The 16,743-nt window shown below is 43.0% G+C and overlaps 3 non-coding genes across 3 annotated transcripts; all 3 read left to right on the forward strand.

Annotated features, from left to right (window-relative positions):
* Positions 1–7,551: 7,551 nt before the first annotated feature.
* Positions 7,552–7,625, forward strand: TRNAT-AGU (transfer RNA threonine (anticodon AGU)). Its single transcript has one exon. It is a non-coding gene; the product is annotated as a tRNA-Thr (tRNA).
* Positions 7,626–11,146: 3,521 nt separating this feature from the next.
* Positions 11,147–11,219, forward strand: TRNAV-AAC (transfer RNA valine (anticodon AAC)). Its single transcript has one exon. It is a non-coding gene; the product is annotated as a tRNA-Val (tRNA).
* A 3,977-nt stretch (positions 11,220–15,196) lies between these two features.
* Positions 15,197–15,269, forward strand: TRNAR-ACG (transfer RNA arginine (anticodon ACG)). Its single transcript has one exon. It is a non-coding gene; the product is annotated as a tRNA-Arg (tRNA).
* The last annotated feature ends 1,474 nt before the right edge of the window (positions 15,270–16,743 follow it).

The raw sequence follows: 16,743 nt of genomic DNA on the forward strand, positions 1-16,743 counted from the left end.
TGTCTCCATGGCAACATTGCCTTCTCTTCTGTCTGTCTGTCTGTCTAGTCTCCCCTTTCTCCTTCTTATAAGGAGAGGTGTGATTGCATGTAGGATCCACTGGAGTAATCAGGATAATCTCCCTATCTCAGGATCATTTACTTAATCACATCTCAAAGTCTTTTATTATCACATTCACAGGTTCTCAAGATTAGGATGTGGATACATTGGGAGGGGGCATTGTTCAGCCTACCATATAGATTTAAATGTAAAACATAAATCTATAAAACTTCTAGAAGAAAACATAGGACATAATCGACACGGCCCTGGGTTTCACAATGAATTTTTAGATACAGCACAGAAAGTGTGATCAATGAAAGGAAAAAATGATAGATTTGACTTTATCAAAATTAAAACGTATACTCTGTGAAACATATTGTTAAAAGAATGAAAGGAAAAACCTCAGGTTAGGAAAACTATTGGAAAATCATGTATGTGTTAAAGAGACCATATCTAGACTATATAGAGAACTCCTATAATTCAAACTTAAGAAAACATATAACTCAATGAAAAATGGGCAAAATACTTCAACAGACACTTCACCAAAGAAGATATATGGATGGTACATAAGCATATAAAAAAATGTTCAAACATCATTTCCCATAGGTAAATGTAAATTAAAACACAATGAGACACCACTACACTCTAATCAAAAAAAAATTTTGGCTTAAAAAAAGGTCTTTTAATGATAATACCAAATGTTGGAGAAGACCTGGAGCAGCAGAAACTCTCATTTCTTCCTGGTAGGTATGCAGCATGGTACAGCCACCTTTGAATTCATTTGGTGGTTTCTCGGAAAGTTAAACATAGGGTTTCCATGCCACCCAGCAATTACCCTCCTAGGTATTTACTCAATGAATTGAGAACTTATGTTCACACAGAAACCTGCATGCTAATGTTCATAGCAGCTTTATTCATAATGGCCCAAACTGGCAGCAGGTGAGGGGATAAGCGAACTGTGGTCATCCATACAATGGAATGGTACTCATCGACAAATAGGAACAAGCTACTGACGCACTCAACAACACGGATGAAACCTGAACCCATTTTGCTGAGTGAAAGAAGCCAGACCAAAGGGCTGTATATCATATGATTGCATTTATGTGACATTTTGGAAAATACACAAGTATAGGGATGGAAAACAAATCCATGATTGCCAGAGGTTAAGGGAGTGGAATGTTTGACTACAAATGGGACACACAAGGGAAAGTTTAGGGTGATGGTACTGTCCGTATAGTACTGGGGTGGTGGACACACGACTCTACACAACTGTTCAAACCCATAGAACTATATGTTGCTTTAACATACGCAAATTTTAAAAAATCAACCAGGGGAGGTTGGGGGAACCCCGGGATGCCATGTAGGCTACAACAAATGAATCTAACGGTATTAAAAATTTGTGACATTATCTCACAGAGGGACCTAGGGGTAAAAGGACTGACCTAAGCACCTTTGGAAATAGTGTTTGACTGGAAACAATAAAGCTGCAGACTAAAGGAACTGCACATAACCACTGTACATTGGGTATTAAATTTGTTTGTCATCAGAGTACTGGCTGACATTCCAAAACCGCTAAACATGTGTACTGGTGTTGCGTAAATAATTCAACAGGTGGTTGATGATTGGATCCAAGTTTCTCACTGCTGAAGAGGGAAGTTACAGAGAAGCGAGCAGGGAAGGCTAGAATTAACCCTATGCTACTGGGTTAGAGATGGAAACATCTCTATGAACTCATGTTTAGCTATATATATATATACACAGATAGAATATGAGAAAATTACAAATATGTGTGTAAACATAGGCTAGAATCCATACGTGTATTTCTTAGCTCTGTCTGCTGAGAGGGCACAGAAGCAGTGATGCTACAGTAGCAACGAGCCCATTGGGTGCCCAGATCTTGGTTTCTAAATACTTTTCTTCAATAAAGGGAGCCAAGGCTCCTGAGAAACATAATTGATTCTGGGGCTTGGGCATGGAAAATACAAGATGAGCAGACAGCTTCTTGTAGCATCAGAGAGCAAGGAAGTGCTCGTAAAACAAAAGGATAGAAGCAGGTCAAAGAGACACAGGAGCCAAGCTGAAAGAGCTCCCAATGGCCAAAGCTGGAACATTTCGAGAAATAAATAGTGTGGTTTTGGGTTACAATCCAAAGCGTTAAATAAATATGCATGAGTTCATACTGATATAAATAAGTAACTGAATAACTAACTGAATAGAGAGAAGAGATAAATTTTCCTTACAGAAGAATTCCAAATCATATAAATAGATACTCCCCTCTCTAGGAGGTGGAGCTTGATCCCCTCCCTTCTTGAATGTGCTCTGTACTCAGTGACTAGCTTCTAAATAATAGAGTATGAAAAAGGGGAAAATGGTAACTTTACAGTGGAGAAAACTAGCAAACACTGCCTTAAAAAATGAGCATCACCAGTGGTAAGCCGTGATGATATTATGTACCCTCTGATGTGATGTGATGAAGAGAACTTCATCTCCGTGGTCTTCCACAAAAACTCTATAACCCCAACCTAATCATGTGAACAATACCAGACAAACTCAGATTGGAAGATACTCAAGTATTCTACAAAATACTTAATCAATCTTGAGAAACTGTCACAGATCAGAAGAGGCTGAATGCAATGTGAAATCCTGGAACCAAAAGGAACATTAGGGTAAAATCTGGTGAGATATGAACAAAGTCTGGAGTTGAGTTATTAGTAACGTACCAATGTTGGTTTCTTCATTTCAACAAACGTACTATGGTAATGTAAGATGTTAACACGAAGGGAAACTGGGTAACGGGTATAGGGAGACTCTCTGTTTGCTTTTGAAACGTCTCTAAAATTACTCTAAAATAAAAAGTTGATTTTAAAAATTGTGATAAGAAACATGTCTTTTTTGCCACCACTGAAATTAGCGTTGAGACAAACGCTTGGTATACAGTAGGTTCACGACAGGCAGTTGGTAAAAGCTAAGGGTATGTAACTGATGTCTTATTTTGGTGAGGGACATGGCAGAGATGCTTACTTGATTGACTGTGCTTGATGAGGTGTGCTCTCTTCTGCAGAATATTCTCCTAGAGTCCCATTCTCACATTGAAACGCAGACCAAACCAATGAGATTTGTCTTTAACCTGTGAAAGACATCTGAAACGGAGCTGTATGGTTTATGTTGAACTTGAAGTTCGGTGGGTTTCTCTCTCATGAAGTTTCATATCTACCCAAAATGTTTTCTTTCCTATCTTGGCCCTAAAATATTTCCATTTGGGTCAATAAACCTTCTAACTACCTCTCATTGTTTCATGCTGCCCCACAAATCCGAGTGTATCTATCACACAGTGGTTCCACTATGGAACCCAAGCATTTCAGAAGCAGCAATGGCCAGTGCAAAGTTCTTTGCTGGGGTCTTCACAGAGATAAGACTTCTCCCAGGTAATATTACGCACCCCTTCTTTTTTGTTCTTGGAGAATACTTTTCATAGATTATTTTCATGCCATTTTTTTGGTGCTTTGTTCAGATTTAGCCATCTCTGACTTGCCTGAGTGCAGGGTGATCCCTAATTTATCTTAGTCTCCCCATCAGTACACATAATACCTGATACTTCAAGTACACACAGAGAGATGGATTGCATTGGGCTGAACATTTTAAATCTCACAGCAGTTGATGATTACAATGGAGCAGCTCTTCAACTAGAAATGAAAGGAAAATGTGGTTTACTTTGATGGAAGTACACGAGAAGCTGCAATTGTTGAAATAAACAACAAAAGGAAACAAAACTGCCTGCTACTGCAAGAGAGATAGGCAGTTTCCCTACACTATTCCCTATCAGCAAAAAAAGCAATACTGTTTATCTGGCCTTGATATGACATACTTGCAGCAGTCTCATAGACTGAGGCTAGTAATAATCTAAACTACCTCCCAGAGCTCTTCAAAGAACTTGAATAAACGGGGACGATAATAAATATAGATTTTAGATGATTTTCTCAAGGTCACAAACGTAGTGGCAAGTTTGGGAAAAGGGAGCCTGTGGAGTCTGACGTCAGAGTCTGTGCTCTTAAGCATCGTTCAGTACTGCCTCCCCCTCTCAAAGGAGAGGACCACTCTCTGATATGGATGCATTGTCTACTTCAGGAACGGCGAGCACTTAAAAACTTTATGACATTTTTAAAGTACGACACATCTACTGGAATTTTATATTACCTGTATATCTATGTCAAACAGCATTCTGTAAATGTATACATTTGCAGAATTCTTACCTTTTTTCCCTTTTATCTATATATGCATTAGAATGCCTTTATCTGCCACATTGTTTTAAAGTGAATATCAGAGAGCATTTTTCTTTTTTGTAAGATGTTGCTTTTTTACGGTGAGAGTAACAAAAGATGTGGTGAGGTCCTTAAAAGCGTCCTAGTACATGTTAGGTTCCAGTATTTGTTTTGTTTCAAGACACCAATACTACGAAGAATAAGCTTACGTTGTGGAGATGAATGGTCAGCAGCGCTGGCAGGGGAGGGCAGGTCTTTCAGAGGAGAAGGTCTAGGGAGGACTGTGGAGGCTTTAATCAATCTGAGGGAAGTGCAACTTCCGAAGTGAAGGCAACTCGAAGTTCAGACGCTGCAGTGGGAAAGACGAGTTTGGAAGACTAGGGGGGGTCCCATGGAGCTTGAGCAGAGGCCAAGACCGAGAACATCCATGATCTGTAGTGGAGTAAGGAGAGTTCTTGCATCCCTGAAAGGATAACATCGTTTGTAGAATGTACAACAGAAGAAAATGCAGCGCCTTATCTCAATACTCCAGTTTATTCAGAAACGAAGAACAAATTGAAAAGGGGGATGAAATACTTGCTAAGCATTAGCTCACTGAATTTCAAGTAGTTAAAATACACTTGTGCCCACATCTGCTACCAATTAGTCTTTTCAAATAGGGCTACTGAGACAATACTTAAGAACTAATATAACTTTTAAAGTACTTAACATCCTTTTTCAAATTGTTTGCTTTTTGTATACAATAATATCAGGATCTATTACATGATTGTATTTTCCCCTTTATGTGTTAGGAACTGTTTCTCTCGTATATTTGTGTTACAATCAGTTTCTCTAATTGCCATTTTCATTTATTATAAAATTTGAGTATTTAACATGAATCAGCTAAAGCTAAAACAGATCTGTTCAAGTGAGAACTATAGTTCAAGAAATTTTTGAGGAGACATTAAATATAACTACTTTCATTTAATGTAGAGCTGGAATGTTGAAAGTTTCAACATGAGGGTTCTTATTATCTTTATTTTTTAATGTGTATCTAAAATTTGTAGATGTTATTCACCATTAGTAAATATTTTAGTGCCTATTATATGCAAGAATCCCGGGAGGGAAGGTTACTAATGCAATTGGTTTGGTCTCCGTCTGTCGTGTAGTTTTAGAGAGAAAGAAGCACACAGGATAGAATACCACGATATTCAATTGTTGTTTAACCTACCACATCAAAAAACATAAGTTTTCTCCTACACATGTAATGGTCCCCTGACAGTACGCTGTTTCCATCTTCTGTTGCACTGTCTTGCATGCTGTAACTATTTCTTGGTTAATTTCCCGAATAAGAGTTGGAATAACATACGGTACTACAGGTTACCACTATCTCATCTGCTTACATTAGTAGAAAACCAAGAAAATAAATAGATATACTTGAGAGTTACTGTTGGGAGTTAAAAATAGTAATGTTACAATTAACGTTTCATCCACATTCTCAGACATGTCGTCAATGAAGTTTAGGTGGAAGTGCAGAGGAGATGAACCAAGTGCAAAATGATATCTTACAAGCTCAGAAGTAGATAAACATAAAATATATGCAAAAGCAAAAAGACTTTAAAGGAACTACCTCCATTCCATCACATGTACAAATGTTCTAAGGGATAAAACTACTCTTTTCAGTATGAAACAATAAAAGAATGTGTATTTTGGAAACAGAGCACAAGGTGAATTTGTCTCAAGCCTGGGATTACAGATCTGAGGGCCGCGCGTCTGTCTGTCTCCAAATCAGTCACTTCCTCCTGGACTCACCGATCGTTTCTAACGAAAAAGTCATCTTCGAAGGTCTTTCCTGGATGAGCTTCAGTGACGCACTGGGTATCCCGTCTAAACATCAACCAGAACGTTCCATATTCAACAACTGGCTGGCTTGCTCTTGTGTCTTTCTTCCTACATTATTGTCAGTGATGCAGAGAATGACTTGGAGGGGAATCACCTGAGCTCTTCCTTCATCTCTGCTGATGCTGACCCCACTGAACAACGGAATGTGAACTCACCGCAGGAGGCGAAGCCTCCCTGAACCCAGGAGTCCACTGATTTCTAGTTGTACAGAGAAAAAACTAGCTTTTTATGTCACCTGTAAAAAGCAGTTACATTTATCTAAACAGGAAAACGGAGCAAGAAAGAGAGACAGGAGGTGGAATTTCCTGATTATTGTAAATGTATCTATAGACTGTTCCTATTTGCATTTACAAATAGTTGATTACACTATTCCCATGGATTGCAGGAGAAGGGAGACAGCAAGGAACACTGCTGAGACTGAGATACAGGTCAAAGAGAATCAGGTTTGTCTTCTCCCTCTCCTGCTTCATCAGCCTCTGGACTCTCCTCCTTGTTAAGTCTCAACCCTTAGTTTCTTGGTCAGTCACTTTGTTCTGCTTTCCTTGTGCTGCCCCTTTCTGTTTTATTTGCGCTTTTTTCCCCCCATGAAGTGCCGCAGAGTTTCATCTTCAGCTTCATCTTCGCAGGGCCGGGACTGGATGCTACCCTTAGTGATCTTTTGGGCTCGTCCTCTACTACCCCCTCTTCAGCGTATATTGCCTTTCTTCCTCGGGGTCTTGGGTGTCCAAAGGTGGTGGCGGGCGGGAGGGAGCACGATTCGGATCCCTAGAGTAGCGAAAGCCCTCGCAAGACTGGCGTGTCAGGCGGCCGCTGCTCCCGCCCCAAGTATTGTATGTTTTTAAAACATCTCGTGTGCTACTGTGAATTGTTTGCCACTCTTCGCCAAGACCAGAACGTGGTCAGTTTCACGTAGGAGAAATAGCAACAGCTTGGCGTCAAAAAGAAAACCAACGGTGTTTGAGTACCTTCATTTTGCCAACTAACTTACATATATCATTTCAGCTAAGCCTCGCAGCAATCTTCCTTGCTTTGTCAGTATAACCGATAATTATCATCCTATCACAGATTCGAAAAGCAATATCTTCCGTGTGAAGTTGCAAAAACTCCTAGAAGTGAAATGGCTTGGCTGCTTATTTCAAGGGTCCAGTGGCTAAGATGGGTTTTTTTCTTCTTTCTTTTTTCCTTTTTCCTTAGCACAGCGTATAAACTGCTGCTGTGCACCTTTCAAGAGAGAGAAAATAAAAAGAACTCGGTACAAATCCTGAGAGTTAGTTTTGCTGCTCTTCTATGGATCGAATATTCTTGAGAACTACATCAGACTGAAAAGCAACATCACCTCAAATTATGCGTAAATCAGCAGTCTGTCGTGCTTGGCTCCGTGGCTTAGTTGGTCAAAGCGCCTGTCTAGTAAACAGGAGATCCTGGGTTCGAATCCCAGCGGGGCCTCTCAGGCGGAACTACTTTTGTCGTTTAGTAGCTATCAGTTGGAGATGACTTGAGTGGACGGCCCATGAAGCGCCAGAAATGGGAGGGACAGCATTAGCCAAAGAAGCTGAGAAAAAAACAGACAAACGAAGAAACATCTCTCCCAATCCCACGTGATAGGAACGCCAAAATATTTATGCCGGGAACTCAAAACGTTTGTCTTCTAATACTATGAGATGAGTAATGGAATTGCCTGGGATAAAGGAGGTTTGCTTCTTGATCTTAGCTTCTTTACCGTTTTATGAAGTCTCAGACACTCACCACTTAGGTTTTATGTCATCTCTGTGACTGTCTTAATTATTTTTGCCTCCTAGAACCTTTACCACACTGGGACATTGCCAATATTTGTGTTTTTTTTGAATGGCTCATTGAATGACCAATCTCTGCCCTACCCTCCCGCCTGGCCCAGTTTTGCACCAAATAGCTTTTTGGCCCACTGAGTAGCACACTACTGCCATGCTTCTCAAAATTTCGTGGGTATGTCAATTACCTGGTGATCCATTAAAATGAAGATTTTATCTCACTGTGTCTGTGACTGGGATTCTGCGTTTCTACAAGCTCCCTGGTGATGTCTATGCTGCTGTTACGTGAACCGTACTTGAATCAAAGAGGTGAGTACTTCAATATAGTAAGAGGAGAATGGCTTTTCTCTACAAACGAATTCGCAAACAAGACCTGGAACTTCAGATATGTCTTTAACTAAAGTATCTCATCTCTGACTGAAATCCTGTTTCTCTACTGACAAAAGTTAATGTACGCTCACTATTCCTAAATCCCATTACATCTCACCCGGCCCATGACCCACCATCACCAATGGACTGCTCCTCCTCTGAACTCTCATGGCCTTGCCTTATGGCTCTCTTGAGCAGCTCTTAGACTCTGACTAGTGTTTTCCTGGGTGCTCTCTCCTGATCGATCACCTTGTCTGTTGAGACTGGGTTCTATTCATTTTAGCATGAATGAATCTAGAATAGAATCTTCCACTACACATTTCATCAACATTTATGTACTGGTAGATGGGATGGAAAGGGTGAAAGACTGAAACGTAAAGAGTGGCGATGCTGGTATGTTGAGGATTCAAAAAAGAATGCTGTGAGTGTTCCCACCAAGTGTTAAACCAGGGATCTTTCACGTGTGGGGCAAAGGTGGAAACCTCAACCTGACAGAATTCACATGGAAAGGACTTCTGTTGCAGTCTTGTAAGATTCTTGGTCATCGTCAGAGCTTCTTGCCTGTAATTCTACCCTCTTCTCTCTCATCATAATGCTGTTTCATGCTGACTCTGCCTCTACAATTCCATGTTAAAATTGATCCCAAAGTACTACACCAACATAGAGATGTCCAGCCTACAATCCTTATTGGGCTTCTGAGGCCTTACCTTAAACGCATGTAGAGAAACCACACATATCTGGGCACTTATTAGAACCGGCATTAACAGTGTAATTACACCGCAGAAACACTACCCTCTTGAATAGTTGTTGAGGTGTTTCTTCCTCTGTCATTCCTGCATCTCCCATAATTTTCTCATATAGCTACATGCCGGGAACTAACAAATCATCCCCACATTTACCAATCTTGCCCAGGCCTCTCCCTCACTTCCAAGTCATATTTCTTATCTGTGTGACTTATGGGTCACACAGACACTGATAACTCAGCACACCCCCAAACGGACTCTTTATCTTGCCTGTCAAGTGCATTATTTTCTAATTTTCTGTCTCAGTGAGGAATCCGGGCTCAAACTCGACACAAGGTACCTCCTCACCCGCCAAATCATATCAATTGCTTGTTTCACCTCTGCTATCTGTAGAACTCCCTTCCCCGTTCTCTAACCTGGGAGCTCTAATTTGACCTCTTATTAAAGGGTACAATTCTCATTAAAGCGTCTTCCTAATTCCTTTGTCTCCATTCCTGGCCCTCTAATTCCGTATTTCCGTAACAGCCAAAGAGACCTTTAGCTTGACATGGAAAATGTCATTCCTCTTCTCAAACTTTCTGGACTCTCCACCTCACATCCTATTCAAGTGTTAAGTGGAAGACTCTCCCCTTTCTTCCTGGTCTGACATTTATTTTCCCATTTTGTCTCATTTCTCCCTACTTCCTGCCTCAAATCTAGAATTCTTTGGAGGTTCCCCCAAACACTGGCTTCTCTCTGCATGCTGCCCTGAATGCCAGATTCCCCTCTCCTCTCCACCTCTCTTCAGCCAATTTCTTTTTGTCCACCTGTTAAGTCTCAGATCAGTTATCCCTCCCTCTGAAAGCCTTTCCTAATTACTAAGAGTTGAAAAATTCCCCCTTTTCTATGCTTCTGTGAAAATGCCATGAGCATTTATCTCTGTGGTTTCATTTGGCAATTTAAAAAATAATTAACCTGTTTCCTGCAATTTTATCATAATACCCAGTGCATGTGCCCTTTGCTACCCCAGGCCTGTCCAATTTTTCAGGACGTCTGGTACCTCCAGAGGCTCGGTCAGGATTGGGCACATTGTGGGCTACTCATTAATTTTTTTAAATTAAGGTCTAATCAAATTGTTGAAAAATAATAAAGAATATTATTGGTGCTGCCGACTTGGTGCCAGGAAAAAAAAAAAAAAAGACCGAAGCTCTTGCTAATTGGGAAATGCTGCGTGTCTTCTCTGTTTCCTGCAACGTTATGACCAACCCAAATTTTAGTTGCTAAGAGTGGGAGTTTTCAATTTTGCTCTTTGTGGGAGGTGCAGATATAGCTCAGTCCTCTCACGAAGTTCTCCCAACGGATTTGAGGGAAGAGCAACATTTGCCTGTCGAGCACCGTCTAGAGCCCCAGGGGAAACGCTGGGAAGGGAAAAGAAAGGCAGTGACGAACGTCGGTTTAAATGAGGAGGAAAGTCAGGAATCGGCAAGCACATCGTCAAACAGGTTGACACTGGTCGCTGAGCACAGGCGTTCCAGAGCAGTGTGAGGACCACCGAATACCAGGGTGACGGACGGCTCCTAAGCCCATTCGGGACAAAGTCCAGTCACATGGCTTCCCAAACGCTACCCCTTTTGTCACCCCCTCCCGAGAGGAAACTGAGCGCTGCCCACCCCACCCCCGCTCAGCAGTCCCCTCCAGACGGGCATTGCCCTCGCGGAAGGGTAGGTGGTCTCCATGGCTCAGTGTGTCGGGGCCGGGCTCCTCAGGATCAGGAAGAGAGACGGAAACCAAAGCCCCAGGATACTACCCGCTCATTCCTTGAAAGCCAATCCCCCAGGAGCCTGAGCTTACCCTCGTTGGCTTTCGGGAAGGGATTTGGAGTCTGGCTTTGAGCTACGTTTGGTGATGAGTCACGGAGTTCCTATATTGTTATTTAATAAAATAAAAAACAAACAATGCGAGGGAAAGACATGCACCATGAGTGAAGACGTGCTAAGAGAAAAATCATTCGAAATTATTAGATTTGGGGGCGCCCAGGAAATGAGTACGCCATTCCATCTCACTTTGCGTAGAGGAGCTGTCACAGAGCGTTTCCGTAGTGTAGTGGTCATCACGTTCGCCTAACACGCGAAAGGTCCCCGGTTCGAAACCGGGCGGAAACAACCTTTTGTTTCCGCTCAGGTTTGTCACTGCCCGAGAAATATAAATACTGGCATTCCTCTAAATGCCTAAGCCTTCCTGCACTCTCTCGCGTTCCCACATTGAAAACAAACATTTTCCGAGTTACCCGCCCAGGAGTAGCGTTGACACTTGCATCTTCCGTTTCCTCGAGGTCGGCCCCGGAATGTCGGCGCCCTGAGTTCTGAAATCCCTGCAAAGGATTTCTTAGACGAAGAAGGACTCCTCTGCAAAATCGACCCGTTTATTTTTCAAAATTGATCCTTTCTTCTTACTTGCTGTACTTTAAGCCTTCTTTATGTCGTCTGGATCCAAGACCTTTTACGATACGTGTGTGTACCACGAAGATCTTCTTCCAGTCTGCGGCGAGTGTCTTCTCTCTCTTAACTGAGTCTTTTGGTGAAAAAGGTGCTCAATTTTTATGACGCCCAGAGGATCAATCTTTCTTTTACTACTTACTGCTTACGTCCTTTCTACGAAACACTTGCCTATCTCAAAGCCGCGAAGTGTTTTTCTAAATTTCCTTCAACAGGTTTTATTGTTTTCGCTTTCACTCTTGCTCCGTGGGAGATCGATTTGAACAGTCCCTTCACGAAAGACAACCAAACGGCCGCTAAGCATTTGAGGGACGCCAGACCGCAATTGTAAACAAAAAATGAATACGCGCAATGGATCACACAAAATGGCAAAACAAACACACACGTGAAAAACAAAGGGCGATGCTATCAAAGGTCATCCATCTTCGGCAAACTTTGTTTTTCCTTGCCAGAAATATTTCCAAAAACCTTCAGTGCAGGATTTGCGTGTGGAGGAGGTGGCATGCAATGGAGCAGGGGATGGAGGAAATGAATAAGAAAAGTGTCCTGTCCCCAGGAACTACCCGGAGAGCCCTGTCGGGCAGAGGCGGTCGCTGAACTTCACTCTCCTTTCCTTTTCCTCCTGTGTCCGCGGTCCGCGTCCCAACCCCCACCGAAACCTCCAGGGACTCGGTCGGCAGTCGGTCGTGCTCCGCATCTCTCCGCTCAGGGGTTCCCACGAGGCGGTCAAGACCCAGCCGCCCCTTTCCGGGAAGCCCCGGCGGCGCGCGGGGCCGTCGAGTCCGAGCCGCATCTGCGGACCGAGGCTTCCCTGCGGGAGGCGGCCGCTCGCGGCCAGAAGTTGTCAGTTGGGCGCCGAGAGCCGCCGCTTCCGTGGCTTCCGCGGACAGTGAGTCCCATTCAGGCACCGAACAGTCCCGGCTGGGATTGGCATGGGGTAAGGCCGGGTTTACGTACCTGGGTGAGTCGTTAGAAACCATTCTGTGCGACAGACGGACATGGAATCGGGCACCGGAGCCCTCGCAGGCGGGTTATCCAGACCGGCGGCTGCCCCTCCCCGACATTTCCGGGGACTCGGCGCCCAGCTCAGCTCAGGACGCGCGCCCCGCAGGCGGAGGTCGTCGGTCCGGGGAGCAAGCCGGGAGCCCGACTGTTCCCGGAGTCGGGACCGCGCACAGCGCACAGAGCGCTCTGGGTTTGCTGCGCTGTGCGAGGGATTTCTCGGAAGTGAGCGAGAAGAGGAGGAAATGGCTTAATGGTGCCTTGAGCTGGTGGTGTGTGTGTTTTAGTCACATATTTAAAACACACACACACATACGCGAAAGAGGGAATACAGCATTTCTCCTTGATTGAGTACGAGGCTAGCAAACGGGCGCTACCACGTTCAGGGCAGTTATACTTCAACGCGGTAACCGCTGGTACATCCGCACTTGCCCGCCGGCAGAGAGCTGGGATGCCAGCTGCCGGAGCTAAATCTGCTGGGCTCTCAAACGAGACCACCGCTTTTGTCTCTAGGGGACTAGGGGGATTCACATGATCCGCATTCCCGTGAGTTTCCTCGAACTGTTTGGGGGAAACTTAGCTGATTTTTACTTAAATTAGGTCAGTCCGGATTTCAAATTCTGCGTAATTTGAGAGGACAAAGGGATAAAGGCAGAAACTGGCATCTCTAAAAGAATTGACTGTCACCTACACATTTCCTAGCTATTTTGTTATGTATCTCTTGAGATGATGAAATCCCTAATTCCTCTCCGTGGCCGCGCCCACGTCTTCAGCCTCCTTTCATACCTCACTGCCTCTTTCTCTTCAACCACGCTGTCCTATTTTCAGTTGGTCCCTCTGACTCGCCACGGACCTGTGCACATATGATTCGTTCTACCTTAAATACCCTTCTATGCCTAGTTAATATCCCCTCACCGTTTAAACTTGGGCTCAATCATTACTCCTTCAGAAAAAACTTCCCCAAAACTTTCTAAGTGTAGCTTTGTATTTCTCTGAGCGCTATATACCTCCCTTTTATTGCAAAGTTTGTGTTATTTTGCGTGATTACTTGACTAGCGTCCGTCTCTCTCACTAGAATATTATTTCCAAGGGGGTAGGTCCAGCTCATCCATGAAACCCTGTCCATCACAGTGCCTAATACACACAGTAAATGTCAACTGAACCAAGATGTGAGCGCTGACCATGGTCCTACAAGGTAAATGCTATCCCAATTTTGAGATGAAGAGCGGAGGTTCCCAGTGAGGAGTTAATTGTCCAAGTTGCAAAGCTGGGATTCATCACCTGCAGAAACTGTGGCAATATGTAATTCAGAAGAGAAAGAGAAATTGAATTCTTCCATCTAAGGGGATGGATATTAACAATGGCATTCGTGGCCAGCTTCTTTAAGGAGAAACGCACAGATGGTGTCTTTGAAGGTGGTTTTCAGAATCGTCATAGTGAGATCTACACTAGTCAACTAAGAAAATTAAATGCCCTGTGGGAAGCTGTTTGATAGACAAGAGAACCTTTCCACTTTCTGGTAATCCTCTCTGCTTTCCAACTTCTGTCAAAATGCTTCTTCTCAAAATGTACAAAATGTAGTCAGAACAGTACAGAGAATTCTAGACAGGAAGTGCAGATATCTGGATGTCAAGACAGAAGTTAGAAAGAATGATGATAGAAGTGCCCCAGCAGAGAAGACAGCTTCGTAGAAATGAGGAGTCCCGAGCACAAAGAGGTTAACTAATTTGGCTAAGGCCATTTAGGCAAAAGACGGCAAAATCAGGATAAGAAACATTTGCATTCTGGTTTCCAAGTTTGCGCTGTTAAGAACACTACTATACCACCCCTCTCTCTCTCTCAACATCAAAGATCCTTCTCTTAAACCAGTTTTACATTTCAGGGTGTCTATTGCGCCTACTTTGAAAACTAAAATAAACAAATAAGCAACCAAATTGTCTAAAGACGTCTGTTTTAAATTTATTTGGTTAATAAATCAGTTCCCAGATTCCAACATTCTATGTCAAATGTGTTATTCCTAGAACGTGTGTGCCTTTACGGAATTCTTGCCTCTTCTTTGCCTGGTTCACTGTTTGTTTTTGCGTGCTTTTATCTGCTGCATGATTTATCACACAATTCTGCCATGATTCTCCCTCTTGGTGAGTTATTGCCCTTTTAACAGTCAGAGGAAACATGTGATTCTCACAGCCAAATGCATTTCCAAACCAAATAAATGTACTTTATTTTATGATATTTAATTGAAAATATTACGGCGTGCTCATTACTAAGCCATGCATGCATCATCAGTGCCCAATATAAGTAGATAAGAAAATATAACGAAGGTGGAAGTGTGGCAGAGAAACAGACTGCGAAAATTAGTGAAGGGCTCACAAGTACACCAATAAAGACACACTCACAGACAAAAACTTGTTTTAAGGGAATGACATTCTTTCTATCATATGTGTAATGCCCTAAAGGTTAAATTTACTTATTATTTTAAATGCAGAAATTTAAAGCAAAGGCGTACTATGTAAACCAATTATAATTTTCATGAATCTATTAGAGTTGGCAGTTTTGTGGTTCTTATCTCTATCCACGTACCTGAACCAATGACTTCCAAAGTCTCATTTTAAACGGTTATCTTCAAGAGCGTCTGTCGTGGCGGGCCAGTGGCGCAATGGATAACGCGTCTGACTACGGATCAGAAGATTCTAGGTTCGACTCCTGGCTGGCTCGTTCTCTTTATGCCAACCTTGTGTAAAACGGATACTGAAATAAATTCTTAAAAAGTCTTTTCGGATTCCAGTTACTGTGAAATGCTCCCTCAGTATTGCTGTAGCCACCCCACAGTGCAGTGCTGGCTGTTGCTTAACTCGAATGGGTCTTCAGAGTTATCAAAGGAACGCCCAGAATCTGAAACTCCGTTCTTTAATCTCATAACCGCTAATGATGGGGAGACGATCGCATAGAGAGACCTAGAAAACAAAAAAAGCAAACCACGTGGGTCTACGAGTGTCTTCTTCACCAGTACTCTTCAAAGACCCCGCTGCTGCTGCTGGAAAGAAAAGAGGCATCGCCTGAGGTCGTGTTAAATCAAGATCAAGAAAGCCCCCAGATATGGGGACCAGCGATCAGCGCCGCTCGGCTCTGCGAGTCAGGTGGGTCCTGACGCCCGCGCACCAGAGTCCGCCGGGGGAGCTCGCCTCCCAGCACCGCGACCTCCAGAAGAGCGCTGCAGACTCGCGGCGTCGGGAAAAGAGCTGAGAAGCCGCCCTGCAGGACAGTAGAGCTCCTTAAATCCATGCTCTTCACCCTACGGAAGTTTTTTGAGGTTCGCGAATGCGCGCTCTGAGGAGCGCTAACAGTTAGACGAACACACGCAACCATCCCTGAAATCACCTTTCATTCACATCTTTGATCTTTATCCCATCCCCGAACCCGGAGTTTGAAAGAGTGTCTAAATGGGATAAGTCAGGCTCAGCAATAGAATGGGATTATATTTTGACACATTTCATACGTTTAGACCCTTACCATACACCATACACAAAAATTAACTCAAAATGGATTAAAGACTTGAAGGTAAGACCTGAAACTATGAAATTTCTAGAAGAAAACATAGGCAGTACGCTCTTCGACATTGGTCTTAGCGACATATTTTCAAGCACCATGTCTGACCGGGCAAGAGAAACAATAGAAAAAATAAACAAATGGGACTACATCAAACTAAAAAGCTTCTGCACAGCAAAGGAAACCATCAACAAAACGAAAAGACAACCTAACAATTGGGAGAAGATATTTGCAAACCATACATCTGATAAGGGGTTAATCTCCAAAATATATAAAGAACTGATGCATCTCAACAACAACAAAAAATTAACAACCCAATTAGAAAATGGGCAGAAGGCCTGAACAGACATTTCTCCAAAGAAGATATACAGATGGCCAACGGGCACATGACAAGATGTTCAACATCATTAACTATCAGGGAAATGCAAATCAAAACTACGATGAGATATCACCTCACGCCCATCAGAATGGCTATAATTAACAAGACAGGAAACAACATGTGTTGGAGAGGATGTGGAGAGAAGGGAACTCTCATACACTGCTGGTGGGAGTGCAAACTGGTACAGCCACTATGGAAAACAGTATGGAGATTCCTCAAAAAAATTAAGGATAGAACTACCATATGATCCAGTTATTCCACTGC

The sequence above is a fragment of the Ceratotherium simum genome, chromosome 13, assembly GCF_057802395.1.
Source record: "Ceratotherium simum simum isolate JZ-2026a chromosome 13, ASM5780239v1, whole genome shotgun sequence".
NCBI lineage: Eukaryota > Metazoa > Chordata > Mammalia > Perissodactyla > Rhinocerotidae > Ceratotherium > Ceratotherium simum.